Source organism: Papio anubis, chromosome 5 (genome assembly GCF_008728515.1).
Source record: "Papio anubis isolate 15944 chromosome 5, Panubis1.0, whole genome shotgun sequence".
In the NCBI taxonomy this organism is placed as follows: Eukaryota; Metazoa; Chordata; class Mammalia; order Primates; family Cercopithecidae; genus Papio; species Papio anubis.
The window spans coordinates 71,016,016-71,035,508 of record NC_044980.1 but is presented as its reverse complement, the minus strand read 5'-3'; the positions used below and the strand labels follow the sequence as shown (position 1 = coordinate 71,035,508).

Sequence of the window (19,493 nt, the reverse complement as noted above, 5' to 3'; positions counted from 1 at the left end):
AGATGTAAACTATAGGAGGAAGGATTCCGTCAAAATTGGGATTGACAGGGTAGAGAGGCTCCAAGGCCTTTATGTTCAGTAATAACATAGGGTTGATGTCATCTATTCCATTTCTTTCCCTTCCTCCAGCCCTCAAATTGGATACTAGAACTATGCAGGAAAAGTGACTCCGTGAAACAAAAACATAAGGTCCTCAGGAAGCACCAGGATCTGCAGAATCAGGGACTGAAAAACCCTTATTGTACAGAAAGGATTATTGCTTAGTCTGCCCAGCAAAGTTGGCCATTTTTGTACTGGACATATCTAAATCGGGCAGAAGTTACTGCATGCCAATCCTGAAAGCTTGTTATGGGATTATAACTTTTTTTGTTGTTGCAAAGAATTCATACTAAAAGTAAATATCAGTTTGCTCTAAAATGTTTGGGATTGATTTCATAATTTTTCTCTTCCTCAGAACTTAAAAGAGAAAAGAAAGTTAAATTTCTTGAATACCTTCAGTGTCTTACCGAGTTAAGGAAAAGACTACAAATAGTTATATTCCTAAAATCATGTAAAAGGAGCAGTGAGTGGTACATGTCATTCCTTAATAACAAACTTGTTTTGTTTCCTATATACCTCTTTAATACAACCAAAGATAGTGTTACAGTAATTCACATGTCCCATAAAATAATGAACTAATGCTATGAAAAATAGGCTCAGCAGGAATTTGCACATCTTGCATCCAAGTATGTCTCTTCTTGTGTCCTATTCTGTGCTGAAAAAAACATTAACACGCCATGAACCGAAGCCAAATTATCAGCGGGTTAAGCCATCTCTCATCTTGTTCTTTGTCTTCTCTTCTTTAAGACTAGGGAATTGGTTATTGAATAAGGCTCCCAAGTCTAGCAATAATAACTCAAGGGTACCCTGAATCAACATCTATGGCTTTTCCCTAAATCCTGATCTTAGGGCCATCCATTTGTATTTTGAAATGATCAAGCTATCCTTTACTCCAACTGAAAATTTACTTGCCTAATATTTCACCGGGTCTGCTCACAGGTGTATCAAAGAGAGAGTACCTTTGGTGAAACCATTGTTTAGTTGGTTTTCACTTCATCCAGTTACCAACCAATCAAAGGTTTTTCCACCAATCATATTTTCATACCATTGATTGTATTAACCTAGCTTAAATCAAATCTAAAATATGTGTGCGTATTACAATTATTGAATGGTTGCATATGAGGGTTGTTGTGTTTTGTAAAAAAACAGGAAGCTTATTTAAAAATGTTTTAAAGTGAAAAGTAGGCTTCTCTGAAAATTAGTTTTAACAGTGTGTTTGCAAAAAAAAAAAAAAAAAATGGACGCATACCTAGTGGGTATTTCAGAGAGTAATTTGGAAATATTCACTCCAGTTGAATAATGTATTCTCCATGACTCACTAATCGATGTGGCTACACATGAAAACATGCAAGAATGTTCACTGACACATTGTAAGAGCAAAAAAAAAAAAAAAGAAAGAAAATTGGAAACTACATCTATCACTAGAATAGATACATAAATTGTGGCATGCAAATACAATGGAATACTGTGCCAATTGTTAAAATTAATGAACTGGAAATACCTGTTAGACAAATCTCAGAAACAATAGTAAGAAACGTTACAGGCTGGGCACAGTGGCTCACACCTGTAATCCCAGCACTTTGGGAGGCTGAGGCAGGCAGATTGCTTGAGCCCAGGACTTCTAGACCAGCCTGGTCAACATGGCAAAACCCCATCTCTACAAAAAATACAAAAATTAGCAGGGCATGGTGGCATGCACCTGTGGCTCCAGCTACTCGGGAGGTTGAGGTGGGAGGATCACTTGAGCCTAGGAGGCAGTGGTTGTCAAGAGCCAGGATGGCACCACTGCACTCCAGCCTGGGTGACTGAGTGAGACCTGTCAAATAAATAAATAAATAGGAACATTACAAAAGAATACATATAGTAGGAAGCTATTTGTAGAATGTATAAAAGTATGTAGAATTATTTGATTGATTGATGCATACATATGTGGAAAATGTTTAAAACCATACTTGTGGCCGGGTGTGGTGGCTCACGCCTGTAATCCCAGCACTTTGGGAGGCCAAGGCAGGCAGATCACGAGGTCAGGAGATTGAGACCATTCTGGCTGACACGGTGAAGCCCTGTCTCTACTAAAAATACAAAAAATTAGCCGGGCGTGGTGGTGGGCGCCTATAATCCCAGCTACTTGGGAGGCTGAGTCAGGAGAATGGTGTGAACCCAGGAGGTGGAGCTTGCAGTGAGCAGAGATTGCACCACTGCACTCCAGCCTGGGGGACAGAGCAAGACTCCGTCTCAAAAATATAAATAAACAGTAAAACAAATAAAACCATACTTGCAACTGGCAAACACCAAATGCAAATTCTGGTTACCTCTATTGCTGGAAGCAAAGAGGAATGCAATCTGGGAGGGGTATACTTGGTATTGTCATTCAGATTTTTAAAGTTTTACTCATGATGCTCGAAGGGGGAGGGACGTTGGCTTTTTGTTTTTGTTTTAATATGTTCTTTATATTTCTTTGCTTGAATTAATTTATATATGGGTTGTTATAAATGTGAGCTACGTTAAATATAAACTAAAATCCAAAGTTTAACTAAAATGAAACTATCAATAGTACACTTAATACTTGAGTCCGGGGTTTGTGCTTCCAAATTCCATTCCTTTTCTTCCATATCTTTTTGCTTTCCTTTATAATTATATGCTAAATCAATCTTTGTATGTGTATACCATATGTGGTAAACTCCTTAAAATTATTTAATTAATGAAATGCATTTATATGTCCTGTAAAATCATATTTGCTCCATGATAGGACTTTTCCTTCCTAGATGGTACAAACTTAGTCCATCCTTCATTCCATGCTTAGTTTTCTTAAATTCTCAGAGTTCAAATTAATGAGGGTTCTCTTTCAGTAAAATTCTTTTGTAAAAAAGAAAATGTCTTAAGATTCCTGTTTCAAGGAATTATATAAGAAAATTGTAGTGAAATAGAAATATTTCAACCCTTTAGATTTTATTTCAAAAAGAATTTTAACTTATGTTAGCCATGTAGTTGATTATGGATGGTACCTTTTTAAAAAACCATCATTCTTAGCAAACTATCACAAGAACAGAAAACCAAACACCGCATGTTCTCACTCATAGGTGGGAACTGAACAACGAGATCACTTGGACTCAGGAAGGGGAATATCACACACCGGGGCCTATCATGGGGAGGGGGGAGGGGGGAGGGATTGCATTGGGAGTTATACCTGATGTAAATGACGAGTTGATGGGTGCAGCAGACTAACATGGCACAAGTATACATATGTAACAAACCTGCATGTTATGCACATGTACCCTACAACTTAAAGTATAATAATAATAAATAAATTAAAAAAAAAAAAAAAACAAAACAGAAGAATTGACAGTACTCTAATAAGAGTTTAAAGCAAGATTTGCCTTTGACAAACCCAGACACAGATGGTCTAACTTTCAGATGGTGGAATACTAGCTGTATTACTTATGGCTTGCATTTTGCAATGTATTTATGAATATAGCCCATAAAAATTTGCAACACCTAAGAGCTTTCATATCTGAAATCCATAAGGCAGATAACAACACGTTTCCCTAATGTTTGTGTTGTTCATAGATATCAGTGAGATTCTCTAGATATTTGCATTCTAACATACATGCAGACTGAAAGGCTTTATTATAGCTTAATTTCATTTACTTAAAAGATAACTTTATTGAACACAGTATGACTAAATCACTATGCTAGGAATTACAGGTAACAGGTTAATAAAACATAGTCCCTTCCTAAAGGAGCTCACAGTTTAGTGAATGAAAAAAACTAGAAAACTTCGTTATAGGAGTGCAGAGAAGAGAGCAAGTAATTCTGCAATGAGTGCCTATCAATATGGACTTGGATAGCGATATTTGTGTTGGTTCTTGGAGAATGATTGAGTTTACCAACAGGGAAGAAGAGGAGATGCGTATTTCAGCCCAGGGCATGGCCAGATGAAAGAGAAAATATAAAATACATATTATACTTTTGAGAAATTCTATAGCTAGATATAGCTGGTATACAAAATGTATGTTTTGGTGGAGAGAGAAGTAGCTACTGATTGAAAGTCATATTGTGAAACAGTTTGAAAGGAGTTCTGAAGATTTTAGAGCAGGTCATTGATAGTAATCAGATCTTTGTTTTATAAAGTTGTGTGAAAGACTAATTGGATAGGAAGAGAACAAAGGGATAATTTGGTAACTTTTAGATGGATAACTGAGATTTCCACTGGAATGATTATCTGGATAGTGGTACCCAGTTAACTAAGATAGAAAATAAGGAGAAGGAAAGGACAATGACATTGAAATTTTGTTTGGAACATGTTACTCTGAGGTGCTTTTGGAACACCAAGTTGGAGACGTCCAGTAAGAAGGTAAAATCCATTCTGGATTTTAGTGAAAAATTAGGGCTAACTAATTAGAATACAAGCATATGCACAGGTTATGGGTAATAGTTTAAGGTAGAGGAACACAAGGGAAACCTTGTGGGTGAGAAGAGACAAATGAAGATGGAATCCTAGGGAACATCATGCTTTAGGAGACAACAAAGAAAAAGGCCAAATAAAAGGAGTGAAAAAGGGAGGTGAGTCATAGAGCATGTTGTAAGGAAACTCACAGGTTACTGAGGATAACAGACAAATCATTAATGTAGTAAATGCTGAACTAGAGACAAATCCACCAAGTGCTCCTGGGTGACAAAGATCTCTTAGAGAAGATATACATATGTAACTTTGGAACTGAATCTGGAAGAATGGATTTGCCTAGGTGGCTGGAGTAGAAGAATGACATTCCTAGCAGAGAAACTAGTATACCTGAAGGGTTGGGGTATGAAAGAACTGGAGTATTGCTGAAACAGTAGTTCAATGTAGGGCTTAAGTGTAGCATATGTAACCAGATCTGATATTGAGAAGTATGTTGGTGACACACTGTCATGGGAAAATTGTAGTAATGATTCCTTAACTTGTTTTCCAATCTTTTTGTGTCCCAGTACATGTAGAAAAGTGGCAATACCTATAGTGCATTCTAGGGTACACAGAGAATGCTGAAGGAGGTTAAAGGCAGCCAAGTCCAGGAGCTCCAGCTACCACAGGCCCCAGTTGGCCTTGGGGATTCATGTGGGGCAGTATCACAGCACACCTCTGACCGATTTGTGGCAAATTAGTGAGGGAGCTCTGAGTTGCTACCATAAAGATAACAGATTTGATCCTTATGGATCACACAGCCTAAGTGGAATTTAATTTTGGATGGCACAGGAAGGCTTATTAAGAAAAGTGATCATTTCAAAATGCAAAAGTGGTACACTGAGAAATAGTAAGGAATTTCAAGAACAATCCATGAAGCAAACAAACAAAAAGGCCTAATTTGTTGTTATATGTCACTTGGAGGTAGCCAAACTCAAGGTTAAAGGCACAGTCCTCCAGACTAAGTTGGCCCAAGATTTCTGACACCAACTGTAACTTTACGGGTTTCCCAAAACCACTTGCCAGTTCAGTAATTTTCTAGAACAACTCAGAGAACTCAGAAAAGCACTGTGCTTAGGATTACAGTTTTAGCAAAATGATAAAAATTAGAACCAGCCAAAGGAAGATACACCTAGGGCAGATTCTGGGAGGGTTCCAAATGTGAAACTTTTAGGTTACCCTACTGGCATGAAAATCTGGCAATATGCATGGAGTATTGCCAGCCAGGGAAGCTCGCTGAACCTCGACATCCAGAGTTTTTATTGAGGCTTCATCATATAGCCTTGATTGTTTGAACTGTTGCCACATGGTTGAACTCTAGCCACATAGTTGAACTCAGTCTCCAGCCCTCCCCTGTCTCTAGAGGTCAGTCTGATATTAAGTGGCTCAGCGCCCCAACCCTCTAATCACATGGTTGGTCTTTCTAGCTTGGCCAGCCTTATCCTGAGTTATCTCCTTAGCATAAGCTATCTGAGGGCCTGTCATGAGTCACCTCAGTGGCACAAATTATCAGGTGTGGTCCCAAAGGGCCCACCATGAATAACAAAGACACTTTTATCACTGGGGAAATTCCAAGGGTTTAGAGGTGGCCTCTCAAGAGCTAAGAGAAAGTCCTAAGCTCTCTTGAGGTTAGGTCAAATTCCTTACTACACATATGCCAATTAAGTGTTTTATTCATCCCACATGTGTTTATTCAGACCAGAATATGAAGCCATGGATATAGTGGTAAACAAGATGGGCAAGCTTCCTGCCCTGAGAAAGTTTATAGTTGACTGGGAAAATAAAGAAAAATTGCCTCAAAGTATGTAATTACAATATACCAAGCGCTTTGCTTTTTGTAACATAGTTTTGCCTATTTGGAAGTATCTGTAGATACAAGTTGTCTTTATTAGTCATTATTTCTCTGGTTATGAACATGAACACTATTATTTGACATTTGCTAAACTCCACATTTCCACCTTTTTTCCTCTGTACCATTATAACTTAAAACCTAAAAGAGTTACTTTCAATATTTGACGCAGCTTAAGATTTAGATACTGGAACTACTTTTCTCCTTTAGCAAGAGGTGGAAGGATGATTTTCATCATCTGTACTCTATGCCATTTGCTTTCCTTGAATTGGCATTAAGGACCATCACTTTGTCATTTGATGACAATGCCAGGGTGAAGCTAGCATGGAATGTCGGTAGCTAGCACGGAATTTCCTATGACCAGCAAAAAGATGACATTAAGTTTGACAGCATGGCCAAGAAGCCCTGTACTCATGCCTTCCAGCTCCCCGTGGATTTATAGGCTGAAGGATAGGAAGAAGCAACCCCATTTGTAATCCACTTGAATTTGGGCACCCAGAGTGGTACAAAGAAAAGCCACAAAGCAAATGTAGCTTCTGCAGTTTTTATCATTTGCCTTATTAGATTCCTTATCAAAAGAATATGGAAAATTGGCTAGCAAGTAGGCTTACAGATTTTTGCCATTGTCGAAAATTGGCAGCCAGTGGAGTTACAACTCTCTGTGAGTTAGGGATAAGTCCCTGACCCAGTTTGTGTTGTAGGAACTCAATTGGGAAACAGAGAAGACTCTTCTCAGGCCTTTTTTTGGTGTGGAAGTCACTCTGTTGGTTTTAAAACAATAATAAGAAAAAAAGAAACCATAATTCATGAAGAAGTATCTGGTTCACTCCATCTGAAATCTAAAACAGTATTTGGAATTATTAGGATAATTGTGCATATAATAATAACTATTGTGATTGAAGTTAGTTGCATTGTATTTAGGATTTCAGTTTCTCTTGACTAGTCTTATCTTAGATATATCCTCCCCAACCACCCCCCTACCAGTTCTCCTCCTCACTCTCTTTTAATTGCCACTAGGGTATTTTAGTTTTGTTTTCCAATCTCTTATATCGGCAGAGTGCTAGACTTTTTTTAAATTGGTCTGCAAGGAGAGATTGCTTTGAGGGACGTCTTTGTTGAATATGTACATTTACTAAGTTATATGCCAGACGTTTCATGAATATGTGATCTCATTCAAAAAATGATAATATATGATAAAGTTTTTCTAATATAGGAGAAGAACTATCTTATTGTTTTTTGAGACAGAGTTTTGCTCTTGTTGCCCAGGCTGTTCAATGGCGCAATCTCAGCTCACTGCAACCTCCGCCTCCCAGGTTCAAGCAATTCTCCTGCCTCAGCCTCCTGAGTAACTGGGACTACAGGCATGAGCCACCACGCCCAGCTAATTTTGTATTTTTAGTAGAGATGGGGTTTCTTCATGTTGGTCAGGCTGGTCTCGAACTCCCAACCTTAGGTGATCTGCCTGTCTCAGCCTTCCAAAGTGCTGGGATTACAGGTGTGAGCCACCACACCTGGCGAAGAACTATCTTTAATTTTTTTTTTAATACTTTATAAAGTTAAGGTATATTCAGGCCCCAGGCTAAGAGACAAGTCCAGCTAAGATCAAATTCCTTTGAGTTTGAAAGAGGGAGAAATTGTAAGTCAAAATTAAAAATAATTTTGTCATTTTAAATTTAGGAAAAATCCTTTATTTGTTCTGATGAAAATGTCAGTAGTCATGGAACTGTGGTAAAAATAATGAAAAAATCACTGGCCTGGGTCTGCTTAAATTGAAAACATTTTTAAATTAAAGTGTGACAGTATTTTGTGCTTCCATTGCCTAGCCACGTCCCATCTTACTCCTTTATTCAATTCTCCTCTGGGTATGAGGTTGCTTTAATTCTTAAATTAAACCTTAAGGTATGTCATCCTGCTGCTTGATCTTTCAATTTCTGTGCTACTTCTGAGGGACTCATAACAGACCATTTTCATCTCTCCTTTTCCTAGATTACTAAAAGGAGCTACTTTTTAAAAAGAGGTTGTTATTAATTTTTAGTTGGAGATTTTTTATTGCAAAATATTTTTTAATTGGCTTAAGCAAATATGTGCCAGTTTGTCCTAACTGGCAGTTGGTACTCATAATGTTAGTTGTTAGTATTACAGTAAAATTCCCCACAGTGACAAATCCACTGGATCAGATGCTAATTATAGTTATTAATGAACTAGCAATTATTTGTGGCAAAAAACCCAGGTCACCCAAAAAAAACAAAGGAAACATGCACACAAATCTGCAAGAGATTGAAGGATTAAAGAGGTTGTGGTAAAGAAAGCCTTGGGCCTTTCGTCGTCCCTTCCTCCTCCTTTGTGGTAAGTAGTTCCACTGGCTGTGAGTTCACTCATTTCAGAGCTGAGAGTTCACTGAACATCTATCCACTTTTCCTTACGATTATGATTTTTAGCTTTTATCATAATTAAATGTACCACAGTAGGAAATAAGATGATTTTTAAAATAGAACTTATTTTTAAAATGTAGTTTGTTTTTAAAAGATTCATCTTTTCAGGCAGTTTTGTCATCTTCAGTGAAAATGTATAAATAAATGAGTTTCTGAAATTCCGTCTTTTAAAAAACAGTTCATGGTCTGAAATTATGCATTTAAAAAAGCAGTTCATAGTCACACAAATTTGATGGAACTTTGTGTGACTATGAATTGCTATATTTCAAATTTTGTTGCTACTGTTGAATTGTGGTACTGAAATGAAGAATATAGCTTTTAAGCTTTATAGTATCTTAGATTATGCATTGGTCAATCATATATCAAATATTACTTAATTACAGCTCAGCCAAGTTAACTTTTGTTACCACTGTTCCCCTTAAAAAGTGTACCAAATTTTTTTCTGAACACAGGGCAGGGCATGGTATGGAAATTAATAATTCTTATTCTAACAGTATTAAATCTCTTAACATGAGAAACCTGACCTAAACATGGAAGATGTTGTTATGATATTTACAACAACTTTATTTCTCTTTGAAGGAAGAGAAAATGAGTTTAGCTGTAGGATACATGTCCAATGAACACTAAGAATTTATTACTACAGGCAGGAGAGTATGGAGTAAAAACAAGTACAGTATATAACCCTAATATCAAAGAAAACTAAAAACCACTTATCTTAGAATATATCAGACTTGGGCTGGGCGTGGTTGCTCACGCCTGTAATCCAAGCACTTTGGGAGGCTGAGGTGGGCGGATCACGAGGTCAGGAGTTCAAGAGCAGCCTGAACAACATGGTGAAACCCTGTCTCTACTAAAAATATAAAAATTAGCCGGGCGTGGTGGCATGCTCCTGTAATCCCAGCTACTCAGGAGGCTGAGGCAGGAGAATTGCCTGAACATGGGAGGCAGAGGTTGTAATGAGCGGAGATTGCACCATTGCACTCCAGCCTGGGCGATGGAGTAAGACTCCATCTCAAAAAAAAAAAAAAAAAATCAGACACATTGTTACTCAAATCATTCAGGGAATGTAATTATATATAGCTTTTATAAACCTATCAGTAAGGGTTAGTTCCATAAACTTGCAGCTGTTTTACGTTACTGAATTTATGACCTTTCCCATCCAAATGTTAATATGGAAGATCTGCTTTACACTTTTATACAAATAATAAATACTCCCCCCTAAAAAACAAAAGAAAATTTCAGCAAATTCCAATTTAGAAGTCATATACCTTAGATTAAGAGAGATTTAAAAGCGATGCCAGACAAATATGTGCATCTTTCTTGAATTCTGATTCATCTCTAAAACGACATGCGTGAAATAGCCAAGGAAATGTGAATACTGTATTTTAGGTGAAATTAGAGGCATTTTTGTTTTATATCATTTTTAGATGTGATAATATTGTATGTTTTCTTTCAAAATCTTCATCTGTTACACATACAAACTGAAGTATTTATTGATGAAATAATGTATAGAATTTACTTTTAAATAATTCAGAAGTTGAGTAAAAGATTAGATTAAACAAGATGGGCTAAGTGTTGGTAATTTTGAAATTTAGTGCTCAGTACCCAGTGGTTCATTATATTAGTGTCTCTGCTCCTGTATACATTTGAAAATTTTTCATAATGCGTTTTTAAATGCATAATTTCAGAAACTCATTCATTTACATGTTTTCACTGAAGATTTGACATTCATGCTTCATAGAATATGTGACCCAACACAATATCTTATAAATATAAACTAGTACATCAAAATTTAAATTCTGTTCAGGCTGTCATCTATGAAATTAGGGAACAGGAAGAGATTATTTCTAGAGTCCCTTCCAATTAGGGAACAGGAAGAGATTATTTCTAGAGTCCCTTCCAACTCTGAATTTCTAGAAATCTAAAGAAATTAAGTGGAGAGGCCGGGCGTGGTAGCTCATGCCTGTAATCCCAGCATTTTGGGAGGCTGAGGTGGGCAGATCACGAGGTCAGGAGATCGAGACCATCCTGGCTAACACAGTGAAACCCCATCTCTACTAAAAATACAAAAAGTTAGCCGGGCGTGGTGGCAGGCACCTGTAGTCCCAGCTACTCGGGAGGCTGAAGTAGGAGAATGGTGTGAACCCAGGAGGTCGAGCTTACAGTGAGCCGAAATCATGCCACTGCACTCCAGCCTGGGCAACACAGCGAGGCTCCATCTCAAATTAAAAAAGAAGAAATTAAGTGGAGAGACTTCAAATAGCTTCAGTAAACATCATCAGCACAGGGGAAGGATTGCCTTGTCTTTTACATTAGAAATATAGATGTAATGATATTGGAGCCTGAGTTTCTGGAAGATAGGACAGGACCTTTTTATATTCCAAGTGCTTAATACATAATAGGTGCTCCTCAAATGTGTTTTGAATGAATTAATCCTTCCTGTTTTCCAGAGTCATTAGTATAGAACCCATTAACACTGCTATCAGTTTAATCTATTGTTTTTTTTTAATGTTTATTTTTATTTTATTTAAGTTCCAGGATACATGTACAAGATGTGCAGGTTTGTTACATAGGTAAATATGTGCCATGGTGGTTTGCTGCAGTATCAACCCATCACCTAGGTATTAAGGCCAGTATGCATTAGCTATTTATCTTGATATTCTCCCTCCTCCCATGCCCCTCGACAGACCCCAGTGTATGTTGTTCCCTTCCCCGTGTCCATGTGTTCTCATTGTTCAGCTCCCACTTATAAGTGAGAACATGCAGTGTTTGGTTTTCTGTTCCTGTGTTAGTTTGCTGAGGATAATGGCTTCTAGCTCCAGCCATATCCCTGTCAAGGACATGATCTTGTTCCTTTTTATGACTGCGTAGTATTTCATGGAGTATATGTACCACATTTTCTTTATCCATCTATTATAGATGGGCATTTGGGTTGATTCCGTGTCTTTGCTATTGTGAACAGTGCTGCAATGAACATATGTGTGCATGGATCTTTATAACAGAATGATTTATATTCTTTTGGGTATATACTCAGTAATGGGATTGGTGGATCAAATGGTATTTCTGCCTCTAGATCGTTGAAGAATCACCACATTGTCTTCCACAATAGTTGAACTAATTTGCATTTCCACCAACAGTGTAAAAGCATTCCTATTTCTCCATAGCTTTGCCAGCATCTGTTGTTTCTTGACTTTTTAATAATTGCCATTCCGCCTGGCATGAGATGGTGTTTCATTGTGGTTTTGCTTTGCATTTCTCTAATCATCAGTGATGAGCTTTTTTTCATGTTTGTTGGCCACATAAATGTCTTCTTTTGAGAAGTGTCTGTCCATGTCCTTTGCCCACTTTTTAATGGCATTGTTTGTTTTTTTCTTGTAAATTTGTTTAACTTCCTTTTAAATTCTGGATATTAGACCTTGTCCAGATGGATAGATTGCAAAAATCTTCTCCCACTCTGTAGGTTGCTTGTTTACTCTGATGATAGTTTCTTTTGCTGTGCAAAAGCTCTTTCGTTTAATTAGATCCCATTTGTCAATTTTTGGTTTTGTTGTAGTTGCTTTTGACATTTTCATCATAAAATCTTTGCCTGTGCCTGTGTCCTAAATGGTATTGCCTAGATTTTCTTTTAGGGTGTTTATAGTTTTGGGTTTTACATTTTAGTTTTTTTTTGTTTTTTTTTTTTCCTTGAGATGGAGTTTCACTCTGTTGCCCAGGCTGGAGTGCAGTAGCGTGATCTCGGCTCACTGCAAGCTCCACCTCCTAAGTTCAAGTGATTCTTCTGCCTCAGCCTCCCAAGTATCTGGGATTACAGGTGTGCACCACCATACGTGGCTAATTTTTGTATTTTTACTAGAGGCGGGGTTTCACCACATTGGCCAGGCTGTTCTTGAACTCCTGACCTCAGGTAATCCACCTGGCTCGACCTCCCAAAGTGCTGGGATTACAGGCATGAGCCACCACGCCCAACCACATTTAAGTTTTTATTCCATCTTGAGTTAATTTTTGTATAAGGTGTAAGGAAAGGAATCCAGTATTAATTTTCTGGATATGGCTAGCCACTTCTCCCAGTACCTTTTATTAAATAGGGAATCCTTTCCCCATTGCTTGTTTTTGTCTGGTTTGTCAAAGATCAGATGGTTGTAGATGTGTGGTCTTATTTCTGAGTTCTCCATTTTATTCCATTGGTCTATGTGTCTGTTTTTGTACCAGTACCATGCTGTTTGGGTTACTGTAGCCTTGTAGTATAGTTTGAATGAAGTCAGCTAGAGTGATACTGCCAGCTTTGTTCTTTTTGCTTAGAATTGTCTTGGCTATACAGGCTCTTTTTGGTTCCATATGAATTTTAAAGTAGTTTTTTCTAATTTTATGAAGAATGTCAATGGTAATTTAATGGGAATAGCATTGAATCCATAAATTACTTTGGGCAGTATGGCCATTTTCATGATAGTGATTCTTCCTATCTATGAGCATGGAATGTTTTTCCATTTGTTTGTGTCCTCTCTGATTTTCTTGAGCAGTGGTTTGTAGTTCTTCTTGAAGAGATCCTTCACTTCCCTTGTTAGCTATATTCCTAGGTATTTTATTCTCTTTGTAGCAATTGTGAATGGGAGTTCATTGATGATTTGGCTCTCTGCTTTTCTGTTGTTGGTGTATAGGAATGCTTGTGATTCTTGCACATTGATTTTGTATACTGAGACTTTGCTAAAGTTGCTTATCAGCTTAAGAAGCTTTTGAGCTGAGATGATGGGTTTTCTAGATATAAGATCATGTCATCTGCAAACAGAGGCAGTTTGACTTCCTGTCTTCCTATTTTAGTACCCTTTATTTCTTTCTCTTGCCTGACTGACCTGGCGAGAGCTTCCAATACTATGTTGAATAGGAGTGGTGAGAGAGAGAGCATCCTTGTCTGGTTTTCAAGGGGAATGCTTCCAGCTTTTGCCCGTCCAGTATGATAATTGGCAGTGGGTTTGCCATAAATGACTTAATTATTTTGAGGTATGTTCCATCAATACCTAGTTTATTGAGAGTTTTTAACATGAATGAATATTAAATTTTGTCGGAGGCTTTTTCTGCATCTGTTGAGATAATCATGTGGTTTTTGTCCTTAGTTCTGTTTATGTGATGAATTATGTTTATTGATTTGCATATGTTGAACAAGCTTTGCATGCTGGATATGAAGCTGACTTAATCATGGTGGGTAAGCTTTCTGACATGCTGCTGGATTTGGTTTGCCATTATTTTATTGAGGATTTTTGCATTGATGTTCATCAGGTATATTGGCCTGAAGTTTTCTTTTTTTGTTGTTATCTCTGACAGGTTTTGGTATCAGGATGATGCTGGCTTCTTAAAAATGAGTTAGGGAGGAATCCCTCCTTTTCAATTGTTTGGAATAGTTTCAGAAGAAAGGGTATCAGCTCCTCTTTGTATTTCTGGTAGAATTCAACTATAAAACCATCTGGTCCTGGGCTTTTTTGGATTGGTAGGCTATTTCTTACTGCCTCAATTTCAGAACGTTTTGATCTATTCAGGGATTCAACTTCTTCCTGGTTCAGTCTTGGTAGGGTGTATGTGTCCAGGAATTTACCCATTTCTTCTAGATTTTCCAGTTTATTTACATAGAGGTGCTTATAGTATTCTCTGATGCTTGTTTGTATTTCTGTGGGGTCAGTGGTAATATCCCTTTTATCATTTTTTATTATATCTATTTGATTCTTCTTCTTTTCCTTCTCCTTCACCTTCTTCTCCTCCTTCTTCTGCATCTTCTCCTTCATGGAGTTTTGCTCTTGTTGCCCAGGCTGGAGTGCAATGGTGCAATCTTGGTTCACCGCAACCTTTGCCTCCCAGGTTCAAGATATTCTCACCTTCTCCTTCTAGAACCTTCTTCTCCTTCATGGAGTTTCGCTCTTATTGCCCAGGCTGGAGTGCAATGGTGCAATCTCGGTTCACCGCAACCTTTGCCTCCCAGGTTCAAGAGATTCTCCTGCCTCAGCCTCCCGAGTAGCTGGGATTACAGGCATGTGCCATGCCCAGCTAATTTTGTATTTTTAATAGAGACAGGGTTTCTCCATGTTGGTCAGGCTAGTCTCAAACTCCTGACCTCAGGTAATCTGCCTGCCTCATCCTCCCAAAGTGCTGGGATTACAGGTGTGAGCCACTGCATCTGGCCTCTTTTCTTTTTTATTAGTCTAGCTAGTAGTCTATCTGTTTTATGAATTTTTTTTTTTTTTTCCAAAAAACCAGCTCCTGGATTCATTGATTTTTTTTTAAGGGTTTTTCATGTATCTGTCTCCTTCAGTTCTGCTCTGATCTTGGTTATTTCTTGTCTTCTGCTAGGTTTGGGGTTTGTTTGCTCTTGGTTCTCTAGTTCTTTTAGTTGTGATGTTAGGATGTCAATTTGAGAGCTTTCTAGCTTTTTCATGTGGTCATTTTAGTGCTATAAATTTCCCTCTTAACACTGCTTTGGCTGCATCCCAGAGATTCTGTTACATTGTCTCGTTGTTCTTACTGGTTTCAAATAACTTCTTGGTTTCCGCTTTAATTTCATTATTTACCCAGGAGTCATTAAGGAGCAGGTTCTTCAGTTTCCGTGTAGTTGTGTGGTTTCAAGTGAATTTCTTAACCTTGAGTTCTAATTTGATTGCGCTATGGTCTGAGAGACTGTTATGGTTTCACTTATTTTGTATTTGCTGAGGAGTGTTTTACTTCCAATTATGTGATTGATTTTAGAGTAAGTGCCATGTGGCACCGAGAAGAATGTATATTCTATTGTTTTGGCGTGGAGAGTTCTGTAGGTATCAGGTCCACTTGATCCAGAGCTCAGTTCAAGTTCTGAATATCTTTTTAAATTTTCTGTCTCAATGATCTGTCTAATATTGACAGTGGGGTGTTTAAGTCACCCACTATTACTGTGTGGGAGTCTTAAGTCTCTTTGTAGGTCTCTAAGAACTTATTTTATGAATCTGGGTGCTCCTGTATTGGTTATACATATATTTAGGATAGTTAGGTCTTCTTGTTGAATTGAGCCTTTTACCATTATGTAATGCCCTTCTTTGTCTTTTTTGATCTTTGTTGGTTTAAGTCTGTTTTGTCAGGAAGTAGGGTTTCAACCCCTGCTTTTTTGTTTTCCATTTGCTTGGTAGATTTTCCTCCATCCCTTTATTTTGAGCCTGTGTGTGTCTTTGCACACAAGATGAGTCTCTTGACTATGACACACCAGTGGGTCTTGACTCCTTATTCCAGCTTGCCATTATGTGTCTTTTAATTGGGGCATTTAGCCCATTTACATTTAAGGTTAATATTATTATGTGTAAATTTCATCCTGTCATCATGATGCTAGTTGGTCATTCTGCAGGCTTGTTAATGTAGTTGCTTCATAGTGTTATTGTTCTGTGTACTTCAGTATGTTTTTGTAGTGGCTGGTAGTTTTTCCTTTCCATATTTAGTGCTTCCTTCAGGAGCTCTCGCAAGGCAGGTCTGGTGGTGACAAATTCCCTCAGCATTTGCTTGTCTAAAGAGGATTTTATTTCTACTTCGCTTATGAAGCTTAGTTTGGCCAGATATGAAATTCTGGGTTGGAAATTGTTTTCTTTAAGAATGTTGAATATTGGCCTCCAGTCTATTCTGGCTTGTAGGGTTTCTGCTGAGAGGTCTGCTGTCATTCTGATGGGCTTCCCTTTGTAGGTGATCTGGCCTTTCTGTCTGGCTGCCCTTACCACTTTTTCTTGCATTTCAACCTTGGTGAATCTGATGATTATGTGTCTTGGGGTCGATCTTCTCATGGAGTATATTACTGGGGTTCTCTGGATTTTCTGAATTTGCATGTTGGCCTGTCTTGCTAGGCTGGGGAAGTTCTCCTGGATGATATCCTGAAGTGTGTTTTCCAACTTGGTTCCATTCTCCCCCATCTCTTTTAGGTACCCCAATCATTCATAGGTTAGGTCTTTTTATATAATCCCATAATTCTTGGAGGTTTTGTGTGCTCCTTTTCGTTCATTTTTCTCTAATTTTGTCTGCCTATCTTATTTCAGCAAGATAGCCTTCCAGCTCTGAAATTCTTTCCTCCACTTGATCTGTTTGACTATTGATACTTGTGGGTTGCATTGTGAAGTTCTCATGTTGTGTTTTTCAGCTCCTTCAGGTCATTTATATTCCTGTGTAAACTGGTTATTCCGGTTAACAGCTCCTGTAGTGTTTTATCGTGGTTCTTAGCTTCTTTGCATTGGGTTAGGACATCTTCCTTTAGCTCAGCGAAGTTTGTAATTACCCACCTTCTAAAGCCTACTTCTGTCAGTTTGTCCATCTCAGCCTCAGCCAGTTCTGTACCCTTGCTGGAGAGGTGTTGCAATAATTTGGAGGAGAAGAGGCACTCTGGCTTTTTGAGTTTTCAGCATTTTTCCATTGATTCTTTCTCATCTTTGTGACTTTACCTCCAGTCTTTGGGGCTGCTGGCCTTTGGATGGGGTTTTTGTGGGGATTTTTTTGTTGATGCTGTTGTTGCTTGCTGTTTGTTTTCTTTTAACAGTCGGGCCCCTCTTCTGTAGAGCTGCTGCGGTTTGCTGGGGCCCACTCCAGACCTGATTGTCCTGGGTCCCTCCTACACCTGGAGGTGACCCCAGTGGAGGCTACAGAACAGCAAAGATGGCTGCCTTCTCCTTCCTCTGGGAGCTTCATCCCAAAAGGGCACCAACCTGATGCCAGCAGGAATGCTCCTGTGTAAGGTGTCTAGCGACCCCTGTTGGGAGGTCTCACCCAGTCAGGGAGCATGGGATCAGGGACCTGCTTAAGGAAGCACTCTGGCCACCGCTTGGTGCAGGGGTTGAGCTGTGCTGGGGGGAATCCCACTCATCCAGACTGCCAGGATTCCTCAGAGCTAGCAGGAGGAAGGACCAAGTCCACTGATCCGCAGAGACCAGGGCTGCCCCTCCCCAAAGTGGTTTTGTTCCAGGGAGATCAGAGTTCTATCCGTAAACCCCTGGTTGGAGTTGCTGAAATTCCTGCAGGGAGGCCTCGCTCAGTGAGAAGGAATGGGTCCATGTTCAGTTTAAAGAGGCAGTCTGGCCATGATCTGCCACAGCCACTGTGCTGCGCTGTGGAAAATTCCTCCTGGGTCGAAACCACCCAGTCTCCCTGGCACTGGCAGCGGGAAACGGCAGCCTGGAGCTGTAGTGATGGCTGCTGCCCCTTGCCCGGGAACTCGGTGGTCTTAGGCAGCAGGCAGCCACAATGATGGCAGCTACCCCCATTCCTCTGCCAAAACTCAGTCATCTTAGGCAGCAGGCTGCTGAAGTGATGATGGCTGCCCCTCCTGAACTCAGGAGTCTCAGGGAGTCTCCAGCCGAGGGGCCACTGAGAATGTGCACAGCTGTGTGCTTGGGACCCAAGGCTCTGGTGGCATGGGCTCACGAGGGGATCTTCTGATCTGCGGGTTGCACAGGTCCATGGAAAAGGCGTGGTTTCCTGGGCGGGATAGTACAGTCACTCACCACCTCCCTTGACTGGGGGTAGAAGCTCCCCTTGCCCCATATGGCTCCTGAGTGAGCTGTTGCTCCACCCTGCTTCTCCTCACTCTCCTGCTTCTCCTCACTCTCCTGCTTCTCCTCACTCCCCTGCTTCTCCTCACTCTCCTGCTTCTCCTCACTCCGTGGGTCGTGCCAACCGCCTAGTCAGTCCCAGTGGGAGATAACTCAGTTGCGGGTGCAGGATTCATGCACCATTTTCATTCTTCTTGGTGAAAGCCTCTGACCACAGCTGCTTCTAGTCAGCCATCTTGGCCCCTCCCCACTTGTTAATATGTTGGTTTATTACATTACTGAGAGAATTATTCCCATCAAGCCCATATCTAGAAAGTGGTTGTGCTACTTACACGTGCCTTTTATTACTTAACACGTAATATTTAAGACAGTAAAATTGGGATTAAGTTATTGCTTTAAATTATTTGACTAAACGTAGCTTAATATTCCATTCTTTGTATTTCTTAAATACTCTCTCTAAAAATACAGCATGGTAAGCTGAAAAATGAAAAATATCATTTTGATTTTATTTTTCTGTCAATAGAGCAGATCTCCTAAAAATTTAAAGCACATCTTTCTAAGGTAACATTTACCTCCTCACATCTTTAGCAGCTATCAGACATGACATGGGACATATTCATTGACCCTAAAAATTTTCATCAGAATCATGCACTGAAAGGGGGCAGCCCCAGCCAGACAAGAGGCTCATTTCAATTTTAACGGCTGTAATTAAAGGTTAATTCACTGAGTCAGGATTAACGAGGAAAGTACAAATGATAGGCAAGCAGCTGCCTTTATAATACAAGATTAGAACAATGCAATTACAATAAGAATTAGAAAAAATCAACTTCCAGAAAGGGTCTTTTAATGAACAAATTAAATTGTGATCTCTAAACATGAGCGTATAAGATAATGCTTCTTAAGGAATCTTATAAATTGATGCTATATATCTAAGCATATTATGTTAAATGCAGAAACAACAGTTAACACTAAAAACTTTCATTATTAGTAAGTTGCCCAAAAATGTACTTGTATATATCGATACATGATCTTTTTAAATGGCAAAAATTTTTCCCTACTTCATGCTCCTTTTTTTTCTTTTAATGTTCACTCTGTTTACCTGAATCATAATTGATCTTTCCCTCTCCCTGCCCAAACCCCCG

General features: G+C 39.0%; 1 protein-coding gene across 4 annotated transcripts in view; it reads left to right on the top strand.

Annotated features, from left to right (window-relative positions):
- AP3B1 (adaptor related protein complex 3 subunit beta 1) overlaps window positions 1-19,493 on the top strand; it is a 301,940-nt gene that overhangs the window by 220,078 nt on the left and 62,369 nt on the right. The gene's annotated exons all lie outside the window — the stretch shown is intronic.